This window comes from Ostrea edulis, chromosome 10, assembly GCF_947568905.1.
Source record: "Ostrea edulis chromosome 10, xbOstEdul1.1, whole genome shotgun sequence".
Taxonomy (NCBI): domain Eukaryota; kingdom Metazoa; phylum Mollusca; class Bivalvia; order Ostreida; family Ostreidae; genus Ostrea; species Ostrea edulis.
The window spans coordinates 43616393-43628823 of record NC_079173.1 but is presented as its reverse complement, the minus strand read 5'-3'; the positions used below and the strand labels follow the sequence as shown (position 1 = coordinate 43628823).

The 12431-nt window shown below is 33.7% G+C and overlaps 1 pseudogene; it reads right to left on the bottom strand.

The window, feature by feature from the left end:
* Positions 1-259: 259 nt before the first annotated feature.
* LOC130050718 (uncharacterized) lies at positions 260-8143 on the bottom strand (annotated as a pseudogene).
* Positions 8144-12431: the final 4288 nt, after the last annotated feature.

The following is a 12431-nucleotide window of genomic DNA, read 5'->3' as shown; positions in this document are numbered from 1 at the left end:
ACCTGGTTAAGTGCAGCACATGTCAGGGAAGTTGTATGTGCCGTTTAACACGGCTTATCCAAATAGTAAGATAGTCTCTGAAATTTTTTTATGCAATTTACTGCAAACGTGTATTTATTTTTAATGCTCCTTTTGTTTTAATATTATAATGCTTGTATATATACATATAGTATATTCTTCCAGTATGTGTGGTCTCCATGATTCGACAGGAGTTTACCTTGGAGAGTTACGGCAGATTGCAGTGTCCTCGATCTGTTGGTTACTGTTGCCTCCCAAATCTTGTTCGTCTTGTGGTGACCAGCTGGTCCTTGTTAGCTGCAGTGTATGCTGATGTGAGGGATGGTGGCTGATATCCAAGGATGGCCTTCCCATCTGATGAAGCGGCTGGGCATGAGGGGATCTGCAAGCGCCGTTTAACGAGGCTGATCCGCAATTCGTCCACGTAGTCTGTGAAGTGACAACAAGTTTAATTTTGTGTGCAATTCACTCCACAAGCATGTTTATTCTAGGCAGTTCGTTTTGTTATTTGTTTTAAAATAAACTTTTGACAACTATTTGTGCGTACAAGTTTACATTTCAAAAATAGTATATGAACTCTGTAGTCTTACCATAAGTCACTGGAGTACTGTGTGGCTTTTCAACGGCACATTCCCCCTTTTGGAAAGCTTAGCTGCCATTGGGGATCCCCAGCTCTGGTCACGGCCTGGTGACGCTGACCATTCTCATTGAAATGTAGAGCTACCACACTCATTCTGTGTTAAAATTGTGGAATAATGAACAATATACATACCTACAGTATGAAAAAATAAGAAATCCGGTGACAAAAAAGATGACTGGTGTGTTAAATGGCAACAGATACATTTATTTAGAACCCTTTCCAGATAACAAATTTCTCCCCTGCACGAGCTCCTGCGCTGAGATACAGTGCCGCATTTATCATTACGGTCAGCCAAAAAAAAACCAAACGAAAATGCCGAATTTGTTGGAGTTCTGACCACCCCACCAATGAATGCACGGAATATACTAAATGCAAAGTTTGCCTTCAACCGGGGCACCCCCCGGGTGATGAACAATGCTCTGCTCATGCTAAAAAATGCCCCAATAACTATATCCTATTCCAAGGCGAAAACGATGCTCTTTCAAATTTCTACCCGTGTGAAATATCTGTATTTGGTGAAAAATTCAATTCTGCAGAACAGGCCTTCCAGTGTGTAAAAGTTATAAGATCCGGCGATATCATGGCTGCCGATAAAATCCGAGCAGCTAAGTCGGCACTCGAAGCGAAAAGAATTGGCAACTTTGTCACTACATCGGATAGTTGGATTTCATCACGGGTTCAGATCATGGAGGAGATTATTTCGAAAAAATCGGAACAAGTTGAGAATTTCCGAAATGTTCTTGAAAACTCTACCAAAAATATCATTTTCGCAGAAACCACCTACAATGATTTTTGGGCTACAGGCCTAAACTATGATCAATCCATGCACACAAAAACCTCAACCTGGCCTGGAAAAAATGTACTAGGACAGATACTTGGACGGGTAGCCACAGAAGTTAAGAAAAAATCGAAAAACAAATCCAAATCTGGGTTACCTCGCCCGGCTTCAGTCAAATAATTATTATAACAGTCTCTCATGTTTGTTTATACCTGACACGATATTTTGTCTGCTATTTTCGCTATGGAACATTTGAAGTGTATCACCCTGAATGTAAGGGGTTTAAATGGTTATGAGAAAAGAAATACATTATATCAATGGTTTAATGATAATAATATTGATGTGATTTTTCTACAAGAAACAAATTTTTGCGAAAAAAAATAATTTTAAGTATGACTCAAGATGGTTTGGTACATCCATACACTCTAATACTGACTCTGATCATAGCAGAGGAGTATCCATTCTTTTTCATAAAAAGCTTAATTTTGACATCATAAATATACACAGATCTGTTAATGGTCGTAAACTTTTGATTAATATTAAAGTCAATGATCTAATTATCACACTCGTAAATGTTTATGCACCCAATGATGATAAAAGTAGAATAGAATTTTTCAAAAAATTAAAAACGTGGATTTTTAAGCTAGCAATGAGTGAATACAATACTATACTTCCAGGATATTTTAATACGATTCTTAATAAACAGGATAGACATCAATCACAATCAACATATAAAGATAAAAGCTCAAAACATTTAGAAGATCTGCTTTCATATTTAAACTTAGTCGATACATGGAAAATGAAACATAAAGAAAGAGAAGGATTCACGTGGTGTGACGGAAATGGAATACCTTAAAGTAGAATAGACTTTATATTCATGTCTGAAAATTTTGAGTTAGATATGTCAAATGTCTTTCTTAGAAAACCTCCAAATACGCAAGGTAATAGAAGCTCAGATCATTTATCAATTAGATTAAACCTTTTAAGGTATTCAATGTATAATGACCATATTTCATATCTAATAAATGGATGGTGGAATGTTTGTAATCATAGTATCATTTTGAAGGGTTCATCAAATAAAAATAACCCACGGTAGGGATTTTCAAAATTTTGTTTACTGCTTGATATATTTCACCTAGAATTTAACATTGAAGTATATGGGAAAAGCATCTTTTATTACAATATTTTAAAAAGAAATTATATATTCATACTAATATCTTGGTAGAAAGTTACATACACTTTCTTTTTATGAAAATATGAAATTAAATTAATCATTGACCACACACATTTTTAGAAAATTAGATTTTTCTTATTTTTACAAAGGGCAGACAACTCTTCCAATAAGTCTTAAGTGCAAAAAGGTCAGCTTCTAATCATTTACCAGTCATGTGAATTTCATCTGCTTCTCTTTCATCATTATTTAACAATAACGTTTTATGTTGATCTAAATCCTTCAAAATTGTCCATTATCCTTTCATTATACATGGAATACCTTAATGAATAAAGAAAACAGGGGTAAAGATTTTTGGAAAATAAATACCTCACTATTAACAGATATAAACTACACTACCGAGTTAAAACAACTGTTAAAAGATAAACAAGAAGATTTAGAAAATATAATTGATAGTCAAACAAGATGGGAAAAGGTGAAATCTATTATCAAAGAATTTTCGGTAATTTTTTCAAAACAAAAAAGCCTAAATAGAAAATAAAGAATTACAGTGTTAGAAAAGGAAATAGAAAAAATTGAACTGTCACCGCATCATTTAATAGATACGAATAGAAAAAAAATCGCTTGAAGTCGAATTAGATGAAATCTATTTGAAAACAACTAAAGGTGCATTTATTAGATCAAAAGCAAATTGGACAGAAAATGGAGAAAGGAACACATCCTACTTTTTAAGACTAGAAAGAAAAAAAAACCAATCTGCCAATACAATACACGAAATTAAAGAAGATAATAAAATGATAAATAAAACTGAAGATATAATGAATTCACTTTGCAATTTTTATGAAAACTTGTATTCAACACATCATGTCCCAAATGAAAATATAAAAAATTATTTAGAGGATTGTGAATGTCCTCAACTAACCAATCAAGAAAAAGATATATGTGATAATCTTCCAACGGTTTCCGAATGTGCACAAGCTATAAAACAGATGAAAAACAACAAATCCCCCGGATCTGATGGAATACCTATCGAATTCTATAAAATGTTTTGGAATGACATTAAAAAATTACTTTTATAAATCACTAAATACAACATTTGAAAAAAGAGGAAATGGCTTTTTTTCAAAAATTATCAATTATTTCTCTGATGCATAAAAAGGGAGAGAAAAATGATCTTCGAAATTATACACCAATTAGTCTTACAAATTGTGATTATAAAATTTTAGCACAAATTTCGCTATAAGATTACAAAAAAATATAGATAAACTAATAAGTAAAGACCAATCCGCATACATTAAAGGTAGATATATCGGTGAAAATGCACGACTTTTACTTGATATATTTGAATACTGTGAAACAAAACAAAAAGAAGGAGCAATTTTACTTCTTGATTTTCGAAAAGCTTTCGATTCTGTAGAATGGAACTTCATGTTCAACACCCTTAATAAATTTAATTTTGGAAAGCAATTCATAAAATGGATAAAAAATTTATATACAAATCCTGTATATCGCATAAAAAATAATGGATGGAAGTGTAGGACCTGTAAAATGACCAAAGGCATTCGACAAGGATGTCCAATCTCAGCATTGCTTTTTTTTTATTTATCGTAGAAATAATGTCGAAAAAAATTCACAATTCACCTGAAGTTAAAGGCTTTAGTAATGGCCTTATGCCTAATGAAATAAAAATACTTCAACATGCAGACGACACATCATCTTTTTTACAGGATATCAGATCTATTGAAAAAGTCATTATAATAATGAACACTTTGGTCAGGTATCAGGAATGTAACTCAATAAAAATAAATCTGAAGGAATACTAGTTGGTCCTTTGAAAAACAGATATGATAAATTATATGACATAAATATCACAAATGCACCTGTTAATTGCTTAGGGATATATATAGGTCATGATGCTAATCAATGGTTCAATAAAAACTGGACGGAAAAAATTAATAAACTAGAAAAAAGACTTACAATGTGGAATACAAGAAAATTAACCTTATATGTAAAATGTACCGTAATAAATACTTTAGCATTAACACAATCATACTATAGTGCAACTATATTGCAATATCCAAGAAAAGAATCCATAAAAAAATAAAGAAAACAATCTTCAATTTCCTATGGGGCAAAAGAGAAAGGATAAAAAGATATACTTTAATTGGAAAACAAGATGAAGGAGGAATAGGTATTGTTGATATTGACTGTAAATTAAAAGCACTCAAGGCTGCTTGGGTAACAAGAATTTTCAATGAAAAAAAATCATCTTTAACATCTTTCTTTAATTCGTGTATTCTTAAAAGATTCATTACACCCGAATATCTCATAATGACAAATACAACCAGTACTGATGAAATAAAGCAAATTTTCAAATCATTACCAATATTTTACTGCGAAGTACTCAGTACATTGAATGAATGCAAACATAAAACACATAAAATAAAAGAGATGACTGACGTTGAAGTATTGTCGCAAACTATATGATTAAACAATTTGACTCGATTTAATGGTAAACTTCTTTTTTACAGATTGGATAAAAAGTGGAATTTTATACATTAAAGACCTGTTTGATGAAAACGGAAATTTTCATGATATCAATTATTTTTCTAATATTCTTGTCAACAAGTCTAACTGGATTTGCGAATATAACACACTGAAAAAAGGTTATTAAACCTGTTCAAAAATATCACGATACTTCAAAAGGAGTCTATATAAACATAAGAAAACACAGTAACATTTTATCAGAAACCAAGAGAAGAATACCCCTAAACTTGATAAATAGCAAAACAATATATGATATATTTATCAACAAAATCTTTATTAAACCCTACTGTGAGAGATTTTGGGCAAAAAGCTTCAATTTAAATTTTGAAGAACATAAAACAAATATTTATCAGTCAAAAATCACTAAAATCAAAGACAAGCAATTAGCAGAATTTAATAACAAACTCTTACAAAATCTACTTAATAATGATAAATCTGTTCACAAATGGAATAAGAATGTATCCAATCAAGCCCGTATTGCCAAACACTCGAAGACACAAAACATTTAATCTTTGAGTGTAGAAACGTACAATTAATATGGAAGAAATTAGAAAATCATTTGAAATTTAATTAAAAATGGAAACATGTTGCATTAGGATTTTTCACGAAGAAAATAAAATTACCACTTCAATAAATTATTTATTATCATATACAGCTTATTACATATATAAAATAAAGATGAAGTTAAGATATGAAAATGAAGAAGAAAATATTAATGACATTTCCTATTTTGTAAAAACAAACTTAATGTACCAATATGAGACTTATAAAACATTGAATTTCAACTTCAATTATAAATGGTTTTATGATATTTCTATGACTTTGTGATGATAATAATAAAAAATAGTCAGACTATCTGAAAGAGTCTGTCCTTCAGTGGAGCTGCCTGAAGGGGAAAATATGGACATTGTGTGTTTAAGGCTGTTACCCACAGGCAGCATGGCTTATTGAAAAAATATCTCTACCATATTTATATATATTTGTTATATTATTATAAATATCGAATTTATGTATATGAATGTATATCTATATGTATATGTATGTGTCTTATATATTAATTTTCTTAAAAGTAATGTAGTGTATGATTTAAATATATGTATGTGTTTGTATATATATGTATACGTTTATATATATATATATATACATATATATATATATATATATATATATATATATATATATATATATATATATATATATGTACGTGTGTGTATATGTATGTATGTATGTGTGTGTGTATACGTATGTAATTAAAAAAGAAATACATCCAATCCAATAGGCTCTTGGGACCATAGGTGAGGAATAAGTGGGAATATCCTATGATATTTTATCCCAACCAAAATTGTATGCTTCCAAATAATATATATATATATATATATATATATATATATGTATATATATATATATATATATATATATATATATATAGTAAAAAAAACACACACCCCCCACAAAAAAGAAACAATATACATACCTGTATATAATGTAGTAATTATATTTGCAATGTATCAAATTTAAAAAAAATCTTAACTTAGATTGTTATTGTTTAATAAATCTTATAAGATGAAAATTACCTGGCCATCATTGCTGGGTAGAAAAAATGTGTCGTCTTACGTGCAAAGCTGTTAACAACACTGTGAAACACCTCTAAGCTTATGTTTGATGTAGGGGAGATAATTTCCCAATGTCCTTCAGAAGGAACTTACTCTCCACAACTTCTTTGAAGAGCTTATGGGCCCTGGAACCTGTAAATTTTTATTAAGTTGGACTTAGCCAGTATCAATATGCATACATGTACAAATATCAGTATCCTCTCTGTGACTGGTCATGGTCAATGATGTTTTAGTACTTTACATGTCAAGCATATAATTCTTTTGAACGATGAATTATGTCCTTACTATCAATTTATTAATAAAGTAAAACAAGGAAATTTTATTAAGATTTACCTTCTCTAATCCACTGTCGGTTCTCAGATAACACCCCATGATGACAGTTATCATGCTTGTTGGTGATATGTTCCACCAAGGAAGACCACTTCCTTTCCTTCTCAACTCCATCATCTCCACTGGAGGCTGCCACCCAGTAGTAATGGTTGACAGAACTCTTCATCCAGAGTCGAATGAGGTCCCTACAGTCCTTCTTCTTCGCAACAGCTTCCAGCTTCTTTGAAAAACCTGTATAATATTTACCAAAAATTACTTAATTTATCTATAATGCGAAATACTAATCTGAAAATCAAATGGCACTTTGGCTTTCCACTCCAGTTTTCAACACAAATGCCACCCCCCCCCCCCCATATCACCTCCACGTCTTTTAAAATTTATTGAAATGTGATATTAGTTATTTCATATTTGTCCAACCGATCTTAATTATTTATATGATTTTTTTCTTCTCAATATTACCTTTAGCTAAATGACTAACATCAAAATAGTGTTTTTTGTCCTCTTGTTGAGTCCGCATGTACTTTTTTTACCATTCCATGCCTGTCTGTCACAAGGGTCTGCACATTGATCCCAGCCTCGTCCAATCGACTGACACCGCTCTTCAATCCCTCCAACTTCATATGGGTTGATCCAGCAACTTCGTTACTCTGTAAATTGTAATTTAGGATAATAAAAGCAACTACCTAATTACATACAATTGTATGAAACAAATACCTTTACAAGATATAATTTTTCTGTATTTTCATTTAGTTTTACTTTAGTTTCATTTTACTGTTACATGTACATATGATATAAATGCTATGTCTGTGTACCTCAACTAATTGGAAATCAACCACTTTTCCACTCTCTAAGTCCATCAGTGTGTAGGATCCAAACTTAGCCGAGAAGCCTGGAGAGTCACATCTCGCATCACCGCCCAGAGTTAGGATCCTACCCCGATACCTGTCCAAGAGCTCTGCTTGGTGGAAATCCCAAGTGAACAGGACTGCAGGGACTATATATGCTAATTGAATCCTGTTGAACGTGGAAGTAGATGTTGTTGGCATTCTCAGGTGTCGTAGGAAGCGAAGACACTTTGACGCATTAAGACCACTGAAGACAACTGATCCCGCTAGAGGCGATTAGACCATGGCATCCCATGATGACATCTCTGGCTCTCCCACTGTGAAGAATGTCCATTTGGGCAAACATAAACAATTCCTACCACCGTTCCTCTGCTGTACTGAACAGATGTCTCGCACACCTGACCACAGTCTCCACAATCCTGCAACAATTTGACCAGAGATGTTTCAGAGACCAAGAAGTGTCGTTCCTTTCCAGGTGGGGCATTGGTCCTTAATGGATAAACATGAGGTTGCTCCTCTTCATCGGACTCCCCGTCATTAGCCTCCTCCAAAGGGTCAAAGTCTGGGTCAGGCTCATAAGGTAGATCATCTTCCTCACCCTCACTATCAAGCTCTTCAGGTACTGCTTCAGGCATCACTAAACCAGCAGCCACTTTAAGTGGAACTCCATCAGATAGGCTGGAACACTGGACAGCAACAGGAACAGTCTGTACATCAGAGTTGGACGGAAGTGACAACTCGATTCGCCTTGTTCTCTGTGGAGGTCTAAGATATGCCTGGGTTCCTTGTGAAAGTTATGTTCCAACAGGGTTGTTATCAGCTGTAGCAGGTTCAATAGCAGTTTTACAAAGGCTCCTCGTAAGCGTAGCTTTGATGGGGTGACATTTTCATCTGAGACTGATGCACTACAAGAGGGATATCTGATGCAGCATCCCTCCGCTGTCGGATTTTAGCTCCAGCGTAGCCATTCTCTTGAAGTTTTTCTAGATCTCTATCAAGCTGGCCCTTGGAAAAATGTAGTGAACACAATCGGTTATTCTTTGTGGGCTCGAAGTCCTCACGACGGCAGAAAATCGTCCAGACCTTCTTCCTCACGGCATCCTTCGGAAAGGTGAAAAAACTTATCCCAGATCCCTTCCTCTGTCGACTGTTACAACCGAATGCGGCACAGAAAGGCATAATCACACAATAAACAACCAATTACACTTATAAGATTAGGAGATGATCGGTTTATAACGGTTTTTACACACTAATTACAAAATGGCTTCCAGTTGTTTTCATGTACCTCCTCGGTTGAAAGTGCTCATGTGACGTCACACGCAATGGCGCGGAAAATCGGTAAAAGAAATGCATAAAATATATCAGTTCTGTTATTAGATATATAAAGAACTTATTTTAATTAAAAACTAAAAAACTTTGAAATCATGCGTTATGTCCTTTAAGTAAAAGTAAGAGACCTTCCAAGTGCATCGATACTTTGTTCCGAAGGCGGACCAAGTTGCATTTAGCGCTACCTATAATTTTTGTCATGTTCGGTAACTCAAAAATGTACGTAATTTGTCACTTGCTTAAACATATTTTCTTGCGTTAGATTTACTTATAGCGTTAAGGTTGCATGCAGGGGTACGTTTTCATGTAGGAGAAGTTTTCACAGAGTTAAAAGCCGCACCTTACTGCATTTTCTGATATTTTGGGTAAGTCTAAACAATGCAATTTCCCATATTTTCTCAATTTGTCAGAGATGAGCGACTTCAAAATCGATCTCTTTGACTACAGAGGTGCGAAATACGCATTGCATGCATATTTTGCACATATTTTCTATCATGAAAAACTTCACATTCGACACAATATTTTGATGAATAGACTAGCCCTTGAATCAGTTGAGAGACATAAACACCATATGCAAGTGATAATGGAATGTTTACATAGATATAGGGAGCTGGCGATGGAGAAGCTGAGGTCATTCCGTTTGTCATAAAGTTGAATTCTCAGTTTGCCATCGACAATTATTATTCAATAAGATATTTAAGGAATGACTTTGATTTTGGAGCAAGTTATACGATTATAACTTGGTTTGGGTCAGTTTACTCTTTATAATCCACGAAGCGGATTATAAAACAGCGTAAACTGACCCAAACCAGGTTATACTCTTATAATTTGCCGCAGAATTAGTCATTCCTTATAATTTAAAGCAAGAGACAAAGATAATAACCTTCGTTTATCAATATGTACATACACTCGGAAAAATACAAGTCAAATGAGCCGCGCAATGATTCACTTCGCATCAACGACGAAGCGTCTAGCTGTGAAGGTCATCATCTTTAGCTCAACTTTAGGACAAACGGAATGCCCTCAGATTCTCCATCGTCAACTCCCCATATCTATGTAGCAATATCCCATTATCACTTGCATATGGTGTTTATGTCTCGCAACTGATTCGATACGATGTGACATGCCCCGTGTATCATCAATCTTTAAATCAAGACAATCTCCTAAAAAGAACTTGATGTTACAAGGATTATATCAATCTCGTTTAAAGTCAGCATTTCTTCCAAGTAATTTAAAGAAGATTATCCATACAAAATTGTAATGTACAGTTACGCTAGTGATACTGGGTATTTACGTAAACATTCAGTGTGAACAGAAATTGAAAAGCACGGGGGATCTGCTTCTGGAATGTCATAACTGATAATTCGTAATTCATCAAAGAGGTCGGAGCCCACTTTGAGCTACACGTGAAGTAGACATATACCAACAGGGAAATTGGAGTATTTTTGGAATGTTATATTTGCCATTTTACATACTAAAGTTGAGTGGGGCGTAAAAAAAATTGTTAAGTATATATCATTTGCCTAATCAATACATTTTCTATGCTTGGGTGAAAAGAACCAAGAAGAATAATCACAAGTTAATTCAAAATTGAATCTGCACTATATACCCCCCTATAATAGTGTAGTATGCCCATATCCACACCTGTGTCGTAGGTAAGCTAGATTTATGAAGTAAGCCTAGATCAGGTAAACCGGGTTTAAATCTTATTTGAGCTGAGTTCACATAAACCTCAAGTGTGTTTCACATTTAAAATAAAACTGTTTTTACCTGAATTCTGTTCTGTTTGCTTTTTTTCATTTGGTATTACAATGGGTGGGAAGAAAGGTCCAGATTTTACAGAACTAGAAAAGTGTACCCTTATTGATTTAGTCGGGTCAAAAAAGGATATAATTGAAAACAAAGCTACTGATACCAAAATGATTAACAAGAAAAAAATTGGAATTGGAAAACATAGCTAAGAAATTTAACAGTAGAAATGGATTTAATCTATCATGGATAGTTCAGGGTCGTCTTAAAACCAGTTGGACAATAAGATTCAGCCTTTCTACTCCACCTATGTGGTCTTCCTTAGTTCGAATAACATTATCTTTAACATTTAAACCTAACCTAGACCAGGTTTAGGTTAACCATAATTTCAGAGATGAGCTCACTCCTGAGAAGCAGCTGTGAAACAGGTTTATAAAATGTGAACCCTTCTTACAGGTAACCCGGGTTTTAACATATGTGTGAATACGACCATTAGTGTCACTGCCTCTAGACACCTGAAACCCTACCCCTAACACTAAGTTCAAGGCCGCTCGTGGCATGGCCGCATCAAACCTAAGATGCGATTACTCTTTCACCAAACGCTCGACATTTCGAAATGAACATCATGGGTTTTTCATACATGACCTTAAAACGGAGGTCGCGACAGATGTTACAAGAGGTATTTCACCTACAACTGGTGACGTCTCGATATAAGTTAAAGATTCTCGACGGGGCGTAAACAAACAAAAAACCACACATTACATAAACGTTTGAAGGAATATTAATTGAAAAGAAATACGTTATTGCTCTTATGTTTTTGTGACATTTAACGCTGAACATTATCAACTAATGGCAAAAACTGCTTTCCATACTTTTTTATTGTTGTTAGCGAGGGCTTACATATAGAAATGATTTCTTTTTTGTTTTGACGAGAAGTTAGAATCCAATATTTTATATTTGTCTAATTGTAGTTTTCTTTGATTATATAATATCTTGGTTTTAGATGTTTTGCAACCGATATATGTAAGAATCAGACATGATATGGATAGGCCTAGTATACATAGAATAGAGTATAACGTTGAACTTTATTAATTAGCTTTCATACAAAGTCAATTTATTTCGTATGAAAATGTAATTACTGGTCAAAAATTGGTAATGTCAGACAAATAATAATATTTTAAAGGATACCATTGATTTACCACGAAATATCCATTAAGGAAGTTAGCTCCTGAGCTTTTGAGTACAACTGCGCAGGATGCTATAACTAAGTATTCACTAGTTCAATACTGATCCTATTGGTTCAAATATATTACACATATATTGCTAAACCCTATCCAGTTAAAAAAATTTGTGTCAATTCAAATTTTGAAAAGGTTTGACAGGGACTATATTTTGTGGCGGAGGGATTCAA